The 16600-nt window shown below is 37.5% G+C and overlaps 4 protein-coding genes across 4 annotated transcripts in view; 1 reads left to right on the top strand and 3 right to left on the bottom strand.

The window, feature by feature from the left end:
* Window positions 1-4344, bottom strand: part of LOC142339402 (NAD kinase 2, mitochondrial-like) — a 117631-nt gene extending 113287 nt beyond the window's left edge. The window contains exon 1 of the mRNA XM_075389420.1: window positions 4324-4344. The gene's annotated coding sequence lies outside the window, so the exon portion shown is untranslated. The remainder of the gene's footprint in view (window positions 1-4323) is intronic.
* Window positions 1-4345, bottom strand: part of LOC142339404 (uncharacterized) — a 64268-nt gene extending 59923 nt beyond the window's left edge. The window contains exon 1 of the mRNA XM_075389422.1: window positions 4325-4345. The gene's annotated coding sequence lies outside the window, so the exon portion shown is untranslated. The remainder of the gene's footprint in view (window positions 1-4324) is intronic.
* LOC142339401 (uncharacterized) overlaps window positions 1-16600 on the top strand; it is a 51247-nt gene that overhangs the window by 10487 nt on the left and 24160 nt on the right. The gene's annotated exons all lie outside the window — the stretch shown is intronic.
* Window positions 1-16600, bottom strand: part of LOC142339403 (uncharacterized) — a 39601-nt gene that overhangs the window by 3306 nt on the left and 19695 nt on the right. The gene's annotated exons all lie outside the window — the stretch shown is intronic.

Here is a 16600-nt window from a genome sequence, read left to right as displayed (position 1 = left end):
ATTATTATTATTATTATTATTATTATTATTATTATTATTATTATTATTATTATTATTATTATTATTATTATTATTATTATTATTATTATTATTATTATTATTATTATTATTATTATTATTATTATTATTATTATTATTATTATTATTATTATTATTATTATTATTATTATTATTATTATTATTATTATTATTATTATTATTATTATTATTATTATTATTATTATTATTATTATTATTATTATTATTATTATTATTATTATTATTATTATTATTATTATTATTATTATTATTATTATTATTATTATTATTATTATTATTATTATTATTATTATTATTATTATTATTATTATTATTATTATTATTAGTTTCAACACCTTTTACAAACTCAAAAGTGCACAGCGAATTAAAACAGATAGGTTTTAAGAGCTTTACGGAAGCAAAGTTCAGTGGGGATTGACTTCAAAGAGGCTGGTAGTTTATTCCATTCCATTGGTCCTATGTATCTGAAACTACGTCTACTATAAGCACTGCGGGTCTTCGGAACTTCCAAGTTGTACACATAGTTCATTCTCGTAACGCGAGTATTTCGTTTCAATAGCTCCTGTAGATATAATGGACTGTCCGATGGCTTGTGGATAGCTCTGTGAACAAAAAACAACAGCTTGAAAAGACATCTTTGCTTGATTGGAAGCCAGTGCAATTGTCGAATATATGCTGACGTTGGTGTTCCGGCGTGTAAACAGAAAATACAGCGGGCCGCAACATTCATTACACGCTGGAGTTTTGAAATGAGCTTAGTCGGAAGAGATACATAAAGGATATTGCAATAATCAAGGCGTGAGATCACCTGCATTCTAATCAGCTCAATTAAAATGGTCCTTTCAAGGTGGTGTTTGACAGAGAAAATCTTGCGAAGGTTAAAAAAGCAGGAAGACACAACACGATTGATCTGCTTCTCCATCAAGAGATTCTGATCGAATTGAACACCCAGGAGTTTAACAGACGAAGATAATCCAGTTTCACAAGGTATAGAAAGCGGTGGTACAGTCACGGTTCCTTTGTCAGGTTTTTTAAGCCATAAAAACTCACTCTTGTCTTTATTTAACTTCAGACGGAAACTTGAAAAGAAAGTAGTAATTTGGTTCATGGTATCGTCAAAATTTTGTTGACTAGTGAACAGAAAATATAGAACTGTGTCATCGGCATACATGTGGAAACCGATGTTCCTTTGTAACAATAGATCTTCAAGTGGCAGCAGATAGCAACAAAACAAAACGGGTCCTAGGATGGAACCTTGGGGAACACCATACAAAACATCGGATTCGTCAGAAAAGACACCATCAAGGTAAACACACTGAGTACGTCCTATCAGGTAACTCTCTAGCATCTTCAAGGCGTCAGATCGGACACCGAGACGCATCTCCAAAACACGAAGTAACAAATGATGGTCAATCGAATCAAAAGCTGCAGAAAGATCTAGACCCACGTAAAGAGGAGAAAATCCCGAGTCCAAGTAGCCCAATAAATCATTAGAGATTCTGGTCAGGGCTGTCTCAGTAGAGTGTCTTCGGCGATAAGCGCTCTGAAACTTGCCATACAAAGAATTAACCTCCAAGTATGTTTTCAACTGCTCGAATAAAACTAATTCTAACACTTTGGACAGAAATAGGGTAACTGGTCGATAATTGTTCAAGTTCTCCGGATCCAGCGAAGGCTTTTTTATCAAAGGGACAACGAAGCCTTTTTTCAGGTTCTCGGGGAAACGCGCTGATCTAACCGTCAAATTAATAAGAGATAACAAAGAGTCGCGAAAATGCAAAGAAGCTGTCTTGAATAGCGATGGTGGCATCGGCTCTTTTGGACAACTAGAATTCGATACTTGGTTGACATAATGAAGTAGAGTTTCGCTGCTTATTGTCATAAAAGAATCAAGTTGCGAAGTAGGCGACAGAAAATAGGTGGGAAAGTCTGACGTAGGAATTGATTCAACCAACTTCTTAACCTTGGCTAGAAAGAAACTATTGAAACAATTCGCCAATTCCTTCGCTGATCCATGAGTTTTCGGTAAACAACGGTGATTCTCTCCAAGCAAAGAAGCGAGCGCTTTAAACTTTAGCTTCTTGCACGTGCTGGAAATGGTTGAGCTAATGTACTCGCCTTTTTTTGACTAATAACAGGCGATAGTACTCATCAGTTGCAAGCGTAAATGACAAAAGTGAGTCACTACTTTTAGTCTTCCTAAATGCGCGCTCACATTTCCTCTTCTGTCTCTTCTGAAATTTCAACTCGTCGTCAAAATAGGGACAATTGTGTGACGTGAACCACTTGGTGCGTTTCGGGATTACTTGATCTAAAGCTTTTTCGATAGCAAATAGAAACGCACTCCAAGCAGAATCTACAGCCTGGAACGTGTCTTCAAAATGCGGAAATTTAATAAATGAATCAATGCAAAACAATTTCCAACGCCGAAACGCAATAAGTTGCCTCCTCTTCTCCGCAACCCAGGGCACAGAGACACAGAACGATATGACATAATGGTCTGATGTTAGCAAGTTATCAGCAACAAGATTGCTTACTGTAAGTGATGATGTCGCTGCTACATGATCGAGGATATTTCCTGCAGTGTGTGTGGGAACGTTCACAAACTGTTCAAGACAGTGTTCCTCTAGCCATGACAACCAGAGTCTTTCTGATGGAGCGCCAGTGCCGAGATGAATGTTGATATCTCCCAAGACAATAACTTTCTCGTACAACACAATAATGTCTTCCATGAACACAGAAATGGTGTCCAAAATCACAGTGATGTTAGACCCAGGCACTCTGTAAACACCAACAGCAGCAATACTTGTGTTGTTAAGGCCTAGTTCAAAAAGAACAAGTTCACATGCATCGTTGAATACATCTTTCTTCAGAGTACATACAATGTCTTCATGATAAAATAAGCAAATGCCGCCACCTGGTTTAGCCAGACGGGGACAACTACAGTACAGGTACTTTGAAGGACAGCATTGTTGTAATAGAAAGCAATCAGAACTGTTATCAATAATCCAAGTTTCAGTGACTAACATTGCCTGACAGTCCTTCGCAAGAATGGAAGAATGTAATTGACTTGTTTTGTTACGGATTGATCGCGAATTAACTAGAGAGAGAGTGAGAAAGCTTTTAACAGAGACATGGGCAGCTTTCACGATGGTCGTAGATAGTCAATGTATTCTTAAGGATCGCAGCCAGGATCTAGCTTCTTCATTTAGACGGTACCGATCAACTATCACATTTTCTGGCCAGAAATCAGGAGAGTCGACGGCTGAGTATTGGAAATCAAAAACGCAGTGATACGATCTAGTTTTGGCTTCGTGACCACTTAGCTCTCGAATATGCAGTAGTGGAGTACTATTTTCATTGCAGAATGCTCTAATCCGTTCAGCATCAACTTCTTTGTTGAGTCGACCAATGTATACATGTCGCCGCGGAGGAGGCTTCGGGGGTGCAAAAGCAGTTCCGCCAGACCTGTTAGTGCCAAAAACAGGTTTCTTCTTTCTCGGAATAACAACTTGAAACTCGGATAGTTCAGGCTGAGTGCCTGGGTCCACATGAGCAGCATTGCTAGCTTGCAAATCTTCAGAATCAGTACGCGATCGCTTGACTCGACTCGACGATTCAGATGAGGTACTTTCCGATCGTTTGTCATCAACCAACTGGGGAGGCCCACCTCCAGTTCTCGTTTTTCTAGAAACGTTTGCAAAATTTCGCGGTTTAATGGTTTTCTTGACAACCGACTTCAAATCTGCCACATCCGCGCATAGTGTGTCCAGTCTCTTCAGCCTTTCCAAGACATTGGCAAGCATATCAGTAACAGACAGAGAAGCACACGATTTGCATTTCCAATGGATGCCACACGAAATGGGGTCGCCATCAATCTTTACGGTGAGACAGTCATAGTGAACAGATTTGACGCCACAAATTTCACAGTCAAAGTATTTACTATCGTCTATCACAATAGTTCATAAGTCACAAGATTTGGACATCGCAATCCCAAATAAAACTGCTCAATATGAATTGGGTGGAGGGGAATTTGAAAATAATTGCCTCAATCTAATCGTACCCCTATGAATCCGTTTACCACTGTAAACGGTAGCTTAGTAACTCTGACAATAACAAATGAGAGCTGTAGACGATAATCCAAGTTTGTTCGTCTTAGATACCAATTTATTATCATAAACCAGATCACTTAAATCCCTTCGTAGACAAGGGCTACCCAAGAATAAAATCTGGTTCGTCGATCAAATTAACTGAAACACTACTTATTAAATAGCAGAGAATGCTATTTAATAAGTTTATCACAACAATTAGGCTAAACAATATGTTTTGCTTGATTTGTGTTGCTTGATAGCAGCTGAACAATATTTGTTCGTTGTTTCTGCAGTATTCTTGCTTACAATATGTCTTATAAAAATTTTTGAAATACACAAATTAATTTCTTTAGTTAGTGTACTCCCAGTGAAATGATCATATCCTACAGAGAATTTCCACACTCCGTTTGGTTTTTTTTCCATTAAATCTATGTCAACAAACAGCTATGAATGCAAATTTTAGTTTTTGAGAGTCCAATTATTTAGCAGAACTTTTCAACTTTTTGATCAAGAGAACCTTTAATGTTCAGTTTAACTTTTTTTGCAATGAGAACATCTCATTGAGAATCGCATAAAGTCAGTCCCCTTTATTGTCCGTGGAAGCTTCAAAAAACTCTAGGCGTAAAAATGAGCATCAGCATGTTGATATCAAAGCGGTCCAAAATTGAACTTAGACCTTTGAAACTTTCGATAGCGCTGCAACAGAGTAATTAACCTATACAAGTGGGAATGAAGTACGCTTTTTTAAAATCCGACCGAAAAAAAATCTACCAAAGTTTTTTTAACTTTATTTGATTCAAAGTTTAAAATCACACAAAAAATTGAAATTGAACATAAATAAGTTTTTATTCATCTAGCGCACTAGATCGCGTTCACGATTTGTTCACAACTTTATTACAATTACTTTGCAAATTGAATCCAAAAACGAGCTGATATTGTATGAAACATTTTGGTTAACTGGAAAGAAAATTCATGAAATTTTTGGGTTTACTTTTGCGAAACACTATCAAGCTTAGAGCAAACTAGACGGCTTGTTATAAGATTCTTGTTAGAATAAATATTTAAAAGCTTCTACAATCAGTATTCTTGCTATCTTTAATTCACTGCATCGTGTTCTTTGAATGCCGTTGTAGAAATCTTTCTGTTTTGTAGACTAACTTTTATTTCCTAAATAGAGAAGTGGTTGGCATTACTTCCTATTTTTGTGTCAGAATCTCTGGAAACTCTGTTGTTGCTCGTTCATTCTTTTTTGCAACCGTTCAGCCAAATTTTTTGACTCATTGCTGGACTTTGTAGAAACAAAAATGACTGAGATAGAAATGGTGACATTAATACTGTTCTACGCTAAAACGATGGAAATAATTCCACAGGTTGAGGTGCCATCCTGAAATAACCTCTGATCAGACCGTGCCAGAGGAAAGTAACCTCTGAGTAGGCCATCCAAGGCCAAAGTGCCACTGATCAGACTCAAGTGCGCTCGAAACACTGCGTACGCTCGGCGTGCGCTCGAAGTTGTCTCTGCTCAGAAATTTCGTCTGCTCAGATCGAATTAAATCAGACCATTGTACAGACGATTGTGCGCTCAAAATTACTTCTGATCAGAATATTATGCACTCGAAAGTCTCTCCTAATCACACTATTGTGCGCTGGAAATGGCCTCTGATTAGAATCAATTGCGCTCGAAATAGTCTGTGATCAGGGAATGGTTTTCACTCTGAACGAATCTCTTTAATTTTGATATAACCTATTCATTTTATATAAATTCAACTAAGGAAAAGCCAGTTCTAAAAGTATTGCTAATGAAAATAAAACTGTTAAGAAAAAAAATTTATTTAATATACCATTAGTGCATATTTTTGACTCAATTTTATATGATCATATAACCTTTAATAAAAAATGAAGAGATAAAAAATTGTGAGGCAACCCTAGTCGAGACCTGGAATTATTAAAAGACCGTCCTCGACAGATTTAAGGTATGAAAAACAGTCCTCGACAGATATTGGGTATATTCGTTTCTGGTGGAATGCACCCTTTGGCTTTTGATGGTAGAGACAAATAAGGCAGCCGCAAAGAGAGTGAGTAGAAACGCAAATACAAATAGGAGAATGAAGAGAATTGTGTACTGGTCAAGTAGCATGACTGCGTACTCGAATATACCCTCACTTTCCGAGGGAGAAATTCGTCCTCCGCTTCCTTTTTCTCCTGTCTTTTTTGCACCTGGCTCAAGGGGAAATTTGAATAAGTTCTAAAATACGCAATTAAGTCAACAGTCAGAATAACATTCCATTTCATCTGTAATTGGATTCAAAGTCTGAAATTACAGAAACAAAAATCGTTGCGGTCTGACGTGAGTTTTTGAGGCCTGAAACAAAAGGGAATTGCTCAGTTCAAGTGTTCTTTACCTAAACTCATGTAGTTATTCAAGTAATTACATTTTCAGGTGACAGATATCTGATTGACATCTGAAGTTTAGTTTAGGTAATTTCCTACCTGAGTGTTTTTATCTGATACTTCCTGAAAGAAGAGTTTACGCTGAAATTTTTAGTCTATCAATCAGTTTTTTATTGGAACTTTGTTAAAAACAAATGTTTCGTTTTTGCCCTGCAATGAGAAAGGAACAACAATGTTTCTGAAGTCGACAAAATTTTTATGCAAAAAATCCATTTTCAACTTAACACCGTTCTAGTTATGTCAGTGAAGTTATCCGATAAAAAGAATTGTGAGGCATTAGGCTGCACTTGGTACCAATGCGCCTCTTGTTTGCACTAGAGTGGTCATAGGTTGAGATCAACAGGAAAGAAAAGAAACTGAGCCCCAATTAAAGAAGACAAATCAAATGTTGGTTTTTGAGAGTCAGATTATATAGCAGAACTTTTCAACTTTTCGATAAAGAGAACCTTTAATGCTCAGTTTAACTTTTTCTTTTGCAATGAGAACATATCATTGAGAATCGCTTAAAGTCAGTCCCCTTTATTGTCCGTGGAAGCGTGTTCGAAAAACTCTAGGCGTAAAAATGAGCATCAGCATGTTGATATCAAAGCGCTCCAAAATTGAACTTAGACCTTTGAAACTTTCGATAGCGCTGCAACATAGTAATTAACCTATACAAGTGAGTACGAAGTACGCATTCTTAAAATCCGACCGCAAAAAAAATTTACCAAAGTTTTTTTACCTTTATTCAAAGTTTAAAATCACACAAAAAATTGAAATTGAACATAAATAAGTTTTTATTCATCTAGCGCACTAGATCGCGTTCACGATTTGTTCACAACTTTATTACAATTACGTTGCAAAGAGAATCCAAAAAACGAGCTGATATTGTATGAAACATTTTGGTTAACTGGAGAGAAAATTCATGAATTTTTCGGGTTTACTTTTGCGAAAACCTATCAAGCTTAGAGCAAACTAGAGGGCTTGTTATAAGATTCTTGTTAGAAGAATAAATATTTAGTAGCTTCTACAATCAGTATTCTTGCTATCTTTAATTCACTGCATCGTGTTCTTTGAATGCCGTTGTAGAAATCTTTCTGTTTTGTAGACTAACTTTTATTTCCTAAATAGAGAAGTGGTTGGCATTACTTCCTATTTTTGCGCCAGAATCTCTGGAAACTCTGTTGTTGCTCGTTCATTCTTTTTTGCAACCGTTCAGCTTAACTTTTTGTCTCAGTGCTGGACTTTGTAGAAACAAAAATGACTGAGATAGAAATGGTGAAATCAATACTGTTCTACGCTAAAACGATGGAAATAATTCCAACAGGTTAAGGTGCCATCCAGAAATAACCTCTGATCAGACCGTGCCAGAGGAAAGTAACCTTGGAGTAGGCCATCCAAGGCCAAAGTGCCACTGATCAGACTCAAGTGCGCTCGAAACACTGCGTACGCTCGGCGTGCGCTCGAAGTTGTCTCTGCTCAGAAATTTCGTCTGCTCAGATCGAATTAAATCAGACCATTGTACAGACGATTGTGCGCTCAAAATTACTTCTGATCAGAATATTATGCACTCGAAAGTCTCTCCTAATCACACTATTGTGCGCTGGAAATGGCCTCTGATCAGAATCAATTGCGCTCGAAATATTCTGTGATCAGTGAATGGCTTTCACTCTGAACGAATCTCTTTAATTTTGATATAACCTATTCATTTCATATAAATTAATCTAAGGAAAAGCCAGTTCTAAAAGTAATGCTAATGAAAATAAAACTGTTAAGAAAAATTTTTTTTAAATATATCATTAGTGCATATTTTTGACTCAATTTGATATGATCATATAACCTTTAATAAAAAGTGAAGAGATACAAAAAACGTTGTGAGGCAACCCAAGTCGAGACCTGGAATTATTAAAAGACCGTCCTCGACAGATTTAAGGTGAAAAGCTGTCCTCGATAGATATTGGGTATGAAAAAAAATTGTCGTGGACTTTGGCTGGAACTAAAACAACCGTCCTAGAATTTGGCTACAAATAAAACATACGTCCTGGAATTTAGCTGGACAAAAAAACGTGTTCTGGAATTTGGCTGGATCGATATCAGTTGTTCTGGAATTTGCAAGCTCATTTTTTGGAAGCATAGAGAAATAGTTAAACAATAAGATCACTTGCATTGATTCAATTATGAGACATTTTAAAAAGAAGAATGACGGAACGCAATCTAAATGTTGCTGTCAATTAATTCATTACCTGCTACTTTTTGCCCTCTTTCTTTGAGTTCAAAAATTGATGTAACTTGCAAATATACAAAAAACTGCACCTATACTACTTCTACTTTTTCTACTACAAATAAAGGTTTCAGACCGTAATCTAGCTGCCCGGGCCGAGGCGTACACCCGTATTCCACCGTTATTAAGCGAGAATAAGGGTGTAAAGCCAATTCCACTCTTAATTAGCAGGGATAAGAGTGTAAGAGTGTAATTTTGAGAAAATTACACTTTAATGTACACTCTTTAAACTCTTTAGTACACCCTTATTACACTTTTAAAAATACACTATAATTACACTCTTTATTCCACTCTTTATTACACTCTTGAGCGAATTAGGTGAAGCAAATGTAGAACTTAATGAAAATCTTTTGTTAATAGCATTTCGAAAAAGACAAGTTAGAACGTCTATTTTAGCCCGTTTTTTTTGCCCTGATACTGAACTTTTGAAATTGTGTAGAAATAAAAGCCAATAGTTTGATTTGTATACAGAATTTTTATGAAATCTCCAATTAGGTGAAGAAAATGTCGAACTTCATTAGAAACGTTTAACAACTTTTTGAAAAAGACGAATTGAAAAGTCTATATTAGCCCGTTTTGTTGCCCTGATACTGAATTTTTTGAGATTGTGTAGAAATAAATCTAATAGTTTGATTTGTATACAGAATTTTTATGAAATCTCCAATTAGGTGAAGAAAATGTCGAACTTCATTAGAAACGTTTAACAACTTTTTGAAAAAGACGAAATGAAAAGTCTATATTAGCCCGTTTTGTTGCCCTGATACTGAATGTTTTGAGATTGTGTAGAAATAAAAGCTAATAGTTTGATTTGTATACAGAATTTTTATGAAATCTCCAATTAGGTGAAGAAAAAGTCGAACTTCATTAGAAACGTTTAGTAACAACTTTTTGAAAAAGACGAATTGAGAAGCCTATGTTAGCCCGTTTTGTTGCCCCGATAATACACTTTTTGAAATTGTGTAGAAATGAAAGCCAATAGTTTAATTTGTATACAGAATTCTTATGAAATCTCCAATTAGGTGAAGAAAATGTCGAACTTCATTAAAAACGTTTGTTAACAACTTTTTGAAAAAGACGAATTGAGAAGCCTATGTTAGCCCGTTTTATTGCCCCGATAATACACTTTTTGAAATTGTGTAGAAATGAAAGCCAATAATTTAATTTGTATACAGAATTCTTATGAAATCTCCAATTAGGTGAAGAAAATGTCGAACTTCATTAAAAACGTTTGTTAACAGCTTTTTGAAAAAGACGAATTGAGAAGCCTATGTTAGCCCGTTTTGTTGCCCCGATAATACACTTTTTGAAATTGTGTAGAAATAAAAGCAAATAATTTGATTTGTATACAGAATTTTAATGAAATCTCCAATTAGGTGAAGAAAATGTAGAACTTCCTTAAAAACATTTGTTAATAACTTTTCGAAAAAGACGAGTTGAGAAGTCTATATAAGCCCGTTTTGTTGCCCGGATAATGCACTTTTTGAAATTGTGTTGAAATAAAAGCCAATAGTTTGATTTCTATACAGAATTTTAATGAAAACACCAATTAGGTGAAGAAAATGTCGAACTTCATTAAAAACGTTTGTTAACAACTTTTTAAAAAAGACGAGTTGAGAGTCTATATTAGTCCATTTTGTTGCCGTAATAAAGTACTTTTTGAGTATGTGTGGAACTAAATGCCAGTATTTTCATTTGTTTACAAAATTTTCATGAATCGTCGAATTAGGTGCAGAAAATGTCCAATTTCATGGAAAAACCTCTGTTAATAACTTTTTGAAGAAGACGAGTTAGAAAGTCTATGTTAGCCCATTTTGTTGCATTGACAAAATGCTTTATATACTTAACGAGTTTGTGTAGATGTAAACGTCAATAATTTGATTTGTTCGCATAATTTTAATGAACCGTCGAAATAGGTGAAGAAAATGTCGAACTTCATGAAAAACCTCTGTTAATAACTTTTTTAAGAAGACGAGTTAGAGAGTCTATGTTAGCCCATTTTGTTGTCGTGATAATTTAATCTGTGGGGTTTATGTAGAAGTAAATGCCAATATTTTGATTTGTTTACAAAGTTTTAATGAACCGTCGAATTAGGTGAAGAAAATGTCGAACTTCATGAAAAACCTATATGAATAACTTTTTGAAGAAGACGAGTTAAAAGACCTATGTTAGCTCATTCTGCTGCCGCGATAACGTACTTTATGAGTTTGTGTAGAAGTAACTGCAAACATTTTGATTTAATTACAAAATTTTAATGAACCCTCGAATTAGGTGAAAAAAATTTTGATTTTCATTAAAAACATTTGTTAATAACTTTTTGAAGAAGACGAGTTAGAAAATGTATAATAGCTTATTTTGTTGCCGTGATATTGTACTTTTAAGAACTTTTTAGAACCGATCTCGAAACTCTTTATTTCTACCCAAAATGTCAAGAAAACTGTCGATTCATGGTCAAAAATTAGTCATTTTTGTCGATTTTGGACAAAATTCTCTCAAAATTTAGAGGCAAACATATATGTTTTTGGTTGCCAAATAAAATAGAATTTACGCTTCCAACAGCCGTATAATTATCTTTTTGAACTATTGCCAAACAAGAGAATGCGAGGGCAATGTAGAGACCGAAATCAGGGTCGATTTTAGCAAAATTTTCGAATTTTCAAAGTTGTTTAGTTTAATAACTTTTTTGTTACACGACGTATTTAAAAGTATATTATATCATTTTCTTGCCCATTTAATCCTCTTTACGAATATATATGGGTTGAAAACTTCCGGTTTAATTTCATTGCCTAATTTTTCGATTTTCCAAATTTTGGTGAAAATGAGCCAATTTCGGCCAAAATGTCGAAAATCGAGTTTTGATTCCTTCATTTTTTTAACTTTTTAAGCCCAAGTTCATGCTGATTCCAAAACATATTCATTTTTTAAATTTGGTTCGGCAGTTTTCGAGATATAAGCCTTTTTCGGACCCAAACCTCGGTCCCCACCTCCATAGCTCCCAACCCCCCCACCCAATCTGCAATTCTTTTTTTAAAGTTTTATCGTTCGAATAATCTCGCTATATCCCCCATCGAGAGAGCTTCTCGAATATATTACTCTATTTTATTTTACTTCATAATTATAGCGGCTAACCCAGATGACGAAGTGAAACTTTCGTTTACCGCCTCCGTCCGGTCACGTGACATGCTTATGCAGGTGCCCTCCCGTCAAGTGGCAGAAGAGAGAAGCTCACTCACTGCCTCCCACTTCCCGGGGGTAATCATGTATAACTTTGAATGTGAAACCAAATAGAATATTTCAAAAGGTCCCACGAGCAGGAAATAGAAAAAGAATGTGTGCTGGATCCGAATTCAGTATACTAAGTGGTGATATATCCCATAGATACCATAGGTGGTGGTAGTAGTAGCAGTAGTAGGAGAGTCGGAGAGTTTTTTGGGTTGGAGTCGTGGGTTGGTGGAGTCCTGGAGTCGTGGTTTGGACCCACGGGAGGTCGCATTTGAGTACAGTGGGAGGAGGGGTATATATGAAAGAGTTATATCGTTGGAAAACTCTCGTCAAGGCGAAATCGATAGGCTATATGGCAGCACCCAATACGAGCTTACTATACTATATCTGTACTATTATACTATTGGTTGGAAATTTGTGATGTATTAGTCGCTAAGCGTTTATAGTTGGTGTATCGTTTTTAGATATTGCTGTTGAAAACATGGACCGTAAACGAATCGGCAGACCTTATGCTTCCGCTAATGCACCTCCCAAAAAAGCCCTCAAGCCACTTTTCGCTGATGACCAAATCAATGGCAGGGTGACAAAGTTGCAACCCAACGGGAGGAACGCTGAATTCATTTTTAACAATTTCGTTGGTGAAAGTGTGCATACTGCAATAGTAGGGGACTCAATCTTTGATAGTGTTTGTATAAGGAACTGCGTCACATATTCAATGTCAGGCGGACGAATCGAACAATTTCATTTGTTACTCGATACCCTCTCTGTATATAGGAACGTCATCTTAATCTTAGCTGTCGGTGGCAACAATTTGTCAAATTGGGGTGAACCCGGAGAGGATCCATCAGTTGTTGTTGATAAACTGAGAAGCTTGTACAATGCCATCAGGGGCCTTGAAAATCGCCCAAAAGTGATAGTGTGCTCAGTATTGAAACGAAATTGCAGCCATTGGAACATCCAATGAGTAAAGTTGTGAGAGAACATCAGCTGCACTAATTTGATTGACTATTGTTTTCGTTGTTTGTGTTCGTGCAGCAATTTTATTCAATTTGTTTTATTAAATCTTTGGTGTTTGTTGACAACTAAGTGGATCTTTTACTAATACTGTTCGCAATTTCTTGTATATACTCATCAACGTTAATTCATCGTCTTACCTGCAAATTTTTTTTCGAGCATCTGTTAATTTAATCGCTTGCTGAAGCCCTGAAAAGTGGGATAATTTTGATGTGGTTTTAACATAGGATTTTATCCGCTTCGCCTGGTACAAAGATTCAAATTTTAGGCTCGTGTTTGCGGGTGTCTCTGCCTGCATCGGTATGTCCTCTCAGCGGATTTTATCCGCTTCGCCCAATACAAACAGATTCATTAATTAGGCTCGTGTTTGCGGGTGTTTCTGCCTGCATCGTTATGTCCTCTCAGCGGATTTTATCCGCTTCGCCCGGTACAAAGATTCAAATTTTAGGCTCGTGTTTGCGGGTGTTTCTGCCTGCATCGCTATGTCCACTCAGCGGATTCTATCCGCTTCGCCCGTTACAAACAGATTCATTGATTAGGCTCGTGTTTGCGGGTGTCTCTGCCTGCATCGCTATATCAACTCAGCGGATTCTATCCGCTTCGCCCGTTACAAACAGATTCATTAATTAGGCTCGTGTTTGCGGGTGTTTCTGCCTGCATCGTTATGTCCTCTCAGCGGATTTTATCCGCTTCGCCCGGTACAAAGATTCAAATTTTTGGCTCGTGTTTGCGGGTGTCTCTGCCTGCATCGCTATGTCCACTCAGCGGATTCTATCCGCTTCGCCCGTTACAAACAGATTCATTAATTAGGCTCGTGTTTGCGGGTGTTTCTGCCTGCATCGTTATGTCCTCTCAGCGGATTTTATCCGCTTCGCCCGGTACAAAGATTCAAATTTTAGGCTCGTGTTTGCGGGTGTCTCTGCCTGCATCGCTATGTCCACTCAGCGGATTCTATCCGCTTCGCCCGTTACAAACAGATTCATTAATTAGGCTCGTGTTTTCGGGTGTTTCTGCCTGCATCGTTAAGTCCTCTCAGCGGATTTTATCCGCTTCGCCCGGTACAAAGATTCAAATTTTAGGCTCGTGTTTGCGGGTGTCTCTGCCTGCATCGCTATGTCCACTCAGCGGATTCTATCCGCTTCGCCCGTTACAAACAGATTCATTAATTAGGCTCGTGTTTGCGGGTGTTTCTGCCTGCATCGTCATGTCCTCTCAGCGGATTTTATCCGCTTCGCCCGGTACAAAGATTCAAATTTTAGGCTCGTGTTTGCGGGTGTCTCTGCCTGCATCGCTATGTCCACTCAGCGGATTCTATCCGCTTCGCCCGTTACAAACAGATTCATTAATTAGGCTTGTGTTTGCGGGTATTTCTGCCTGCATCCTTATGTCCTCTCAGCGGATTTTATCCGCTTCGCCTGGTACAAAGATTCAAATTTTAGGCTCGTGTTTGCGGGTGTCTCTGCCTGCATCGCTATGTCCACTCAGCGGATTCTATCCGCTTCGCCCGTTACAAACAGATTCATTAATTAGGCTCGTGTTTGCGGGTGTTTCTGCCTGCATCGTTATGTCCTCTCAGCGGATTTTATCCGCTTCGCCCGGTACAAAGATTCAAATTTTAGGCTCGTGTTTGCGGGTGTCTCTGCCTGCATCGCTATGTCCACTCAGCGGATTCTATCCGCTTCGCCCGTTACAAACAGATTCATTAATTAGGCTCGTGTTTTCGGGTGTTTCTGCCTGCATCGTTAAGTCCTCTCAGCGGATTTTATCCGCTTCGCCCGGTACAAAGATTCAAATTTTAGGCTCGTGTTTGCGGATGTCTCTGCCTGCATCGCTATGTCCACTCAGCGGATTCTATCCGCTTCGCCCGTTACAAACAGATTCATTAATTAGGCTCGTGTTTGCGGGTGTTTCTGCCTGCATCGTCATGTCCTCTCAGCGGATTTTATCCGCTTCGCCCGGTACAAAGATTCAAATTTTAGGCTCGTGTTTGCGGGTGTCTCTGCCTGCATCGCTATGTCCACTCAGCGGATTCTATCCGCTTCGCCCGTTACAAACAGATTCATTAATTAGGCTTGTGTTTGCGGGTATTTCTGCCTGCATCGTTATGTCCTCTCAGCGGATTTTATCCGCTTCGCCTGGTACAAAGATTCAAATTTTAGGCTCGCGTTTGCGGGTGTCTCTGCCTGCATCGCTATGTCCACTCAGCGGATTCTATCTGCTTCGCCCGTTACAAACAGATTCTTTAATTAGGCTTGTGTTTGCGGGTGTTTCTGCCTGCATCGTTATGTCTACTCGGCCTATTTCTATTTTATCCGCTGCGCGCAATAAAAATAGATTCCATAATTAGGCTTGTTTGCGGTTGATTTTGCTTTTTGACAATTAAATTGTTCTTTCGAGGTTTTCTCCTGTTGACATTAAATTAAGTGAGAATTAGTGAATCCTTTGGTTTTATGGTTTAATTTAGTTGACTTTTGGTCGTTGAATTTAAATGACTTTGTTACCATGTCTAAATGAGACTCGTTCAGCTAATGGTCTAATTCGTTTACTATTAATTTTAGAGATGCCTTTGAAAATTGAGTTTGTGTTCCTTACGGAAGATTGCCAAGTGTTAAAATTGAGTTTGTTTGATCCTCGGTGGCCCAAAACCCTGCAAATAAATGAGCGTATGAAACTAAATGATGACGATAAAACATCGCTAATGATTGATGGCTCTGAGGTTGATTGCGTTCTACTGAAGCATGGTCCACCAGGTGCGATGGACGTGGAGTTCAGAAAAAATCAAGAGATCTATGGTGCGTTTGCGGATCAGTGTAGTGGTAATTTGGACGTCACCCCACGTAAGGGAGCGCGCTGGGCTGGCAGTAGTTTGACACCAGTTGAGAGTTTTGGACCTGAAAGTCCCAGGGTTCTGGTTAGATCTCTTGCTTTCGTTTTCTTTTTTTTATGAACGGTGTAAAAATAAAATTCTTTTTGCAACGTGGTAGGACTTTGTTCATCAAGTTTTTTTTGTATCTTTGCCTTAATAAGAAATTTTGTTGCTTTGTTTGATCTCTTTCCAATGTCGGTTACGTTGCCCTGTTTAGAAATGCTCAAATCATGAAAAAATTGTGGAAGTCCTAAACGAAGACAAACGTATGTTCAGTGAACTTCTTCGAGTCTATAAGAAAACAGTACAGGATTGCAATAAAAAAATGGAAAGCCAGCTACAACATTTCAAAGAGATTGTGAGTATATGATTTTCACTGGTCTTGTACAAGTTTTTGCTCATAAGCACTTCACAAATGTTCGACTTTAATCTTCAAATATGCAGTTTGAAATTATTTGGCTGTTCAGATTTTGGAAATTTAATTTGATGTGGGTTGTTTTCTGGATGAAATCAATTTCTTATAGAGATTTTTGACTTTTAGAAAGAGCTCAAGAAATTAGATGACTCTGTGGACGAGGAGACCAGTGAAGTGCTACCTAGTTTTTATGGAGACGTTGATGTTGACAATCTTCCTGTACCCTCAACTCCCGATGAGTTCGG

This window comes from Convolutriloba macropyga, chromosome 5 (assembly GCF_964194025.1).
Source record: "Convolutriloba macropyga chromosome 5, txConMacr16.3, whole genome shotgun sequence".
Taxonomy (NCBI): Eukaryota; Metazoa; Xenacoelomorpha; order Acoela; family Convolutidae; genus Convolutriloba; species Convolutriloba macropyga.
The sequence above is the reverse complement of the archived record's forward strand: the minus strand, read 5'-3'. Positions and strand labels throughout refer to the sequence as shown.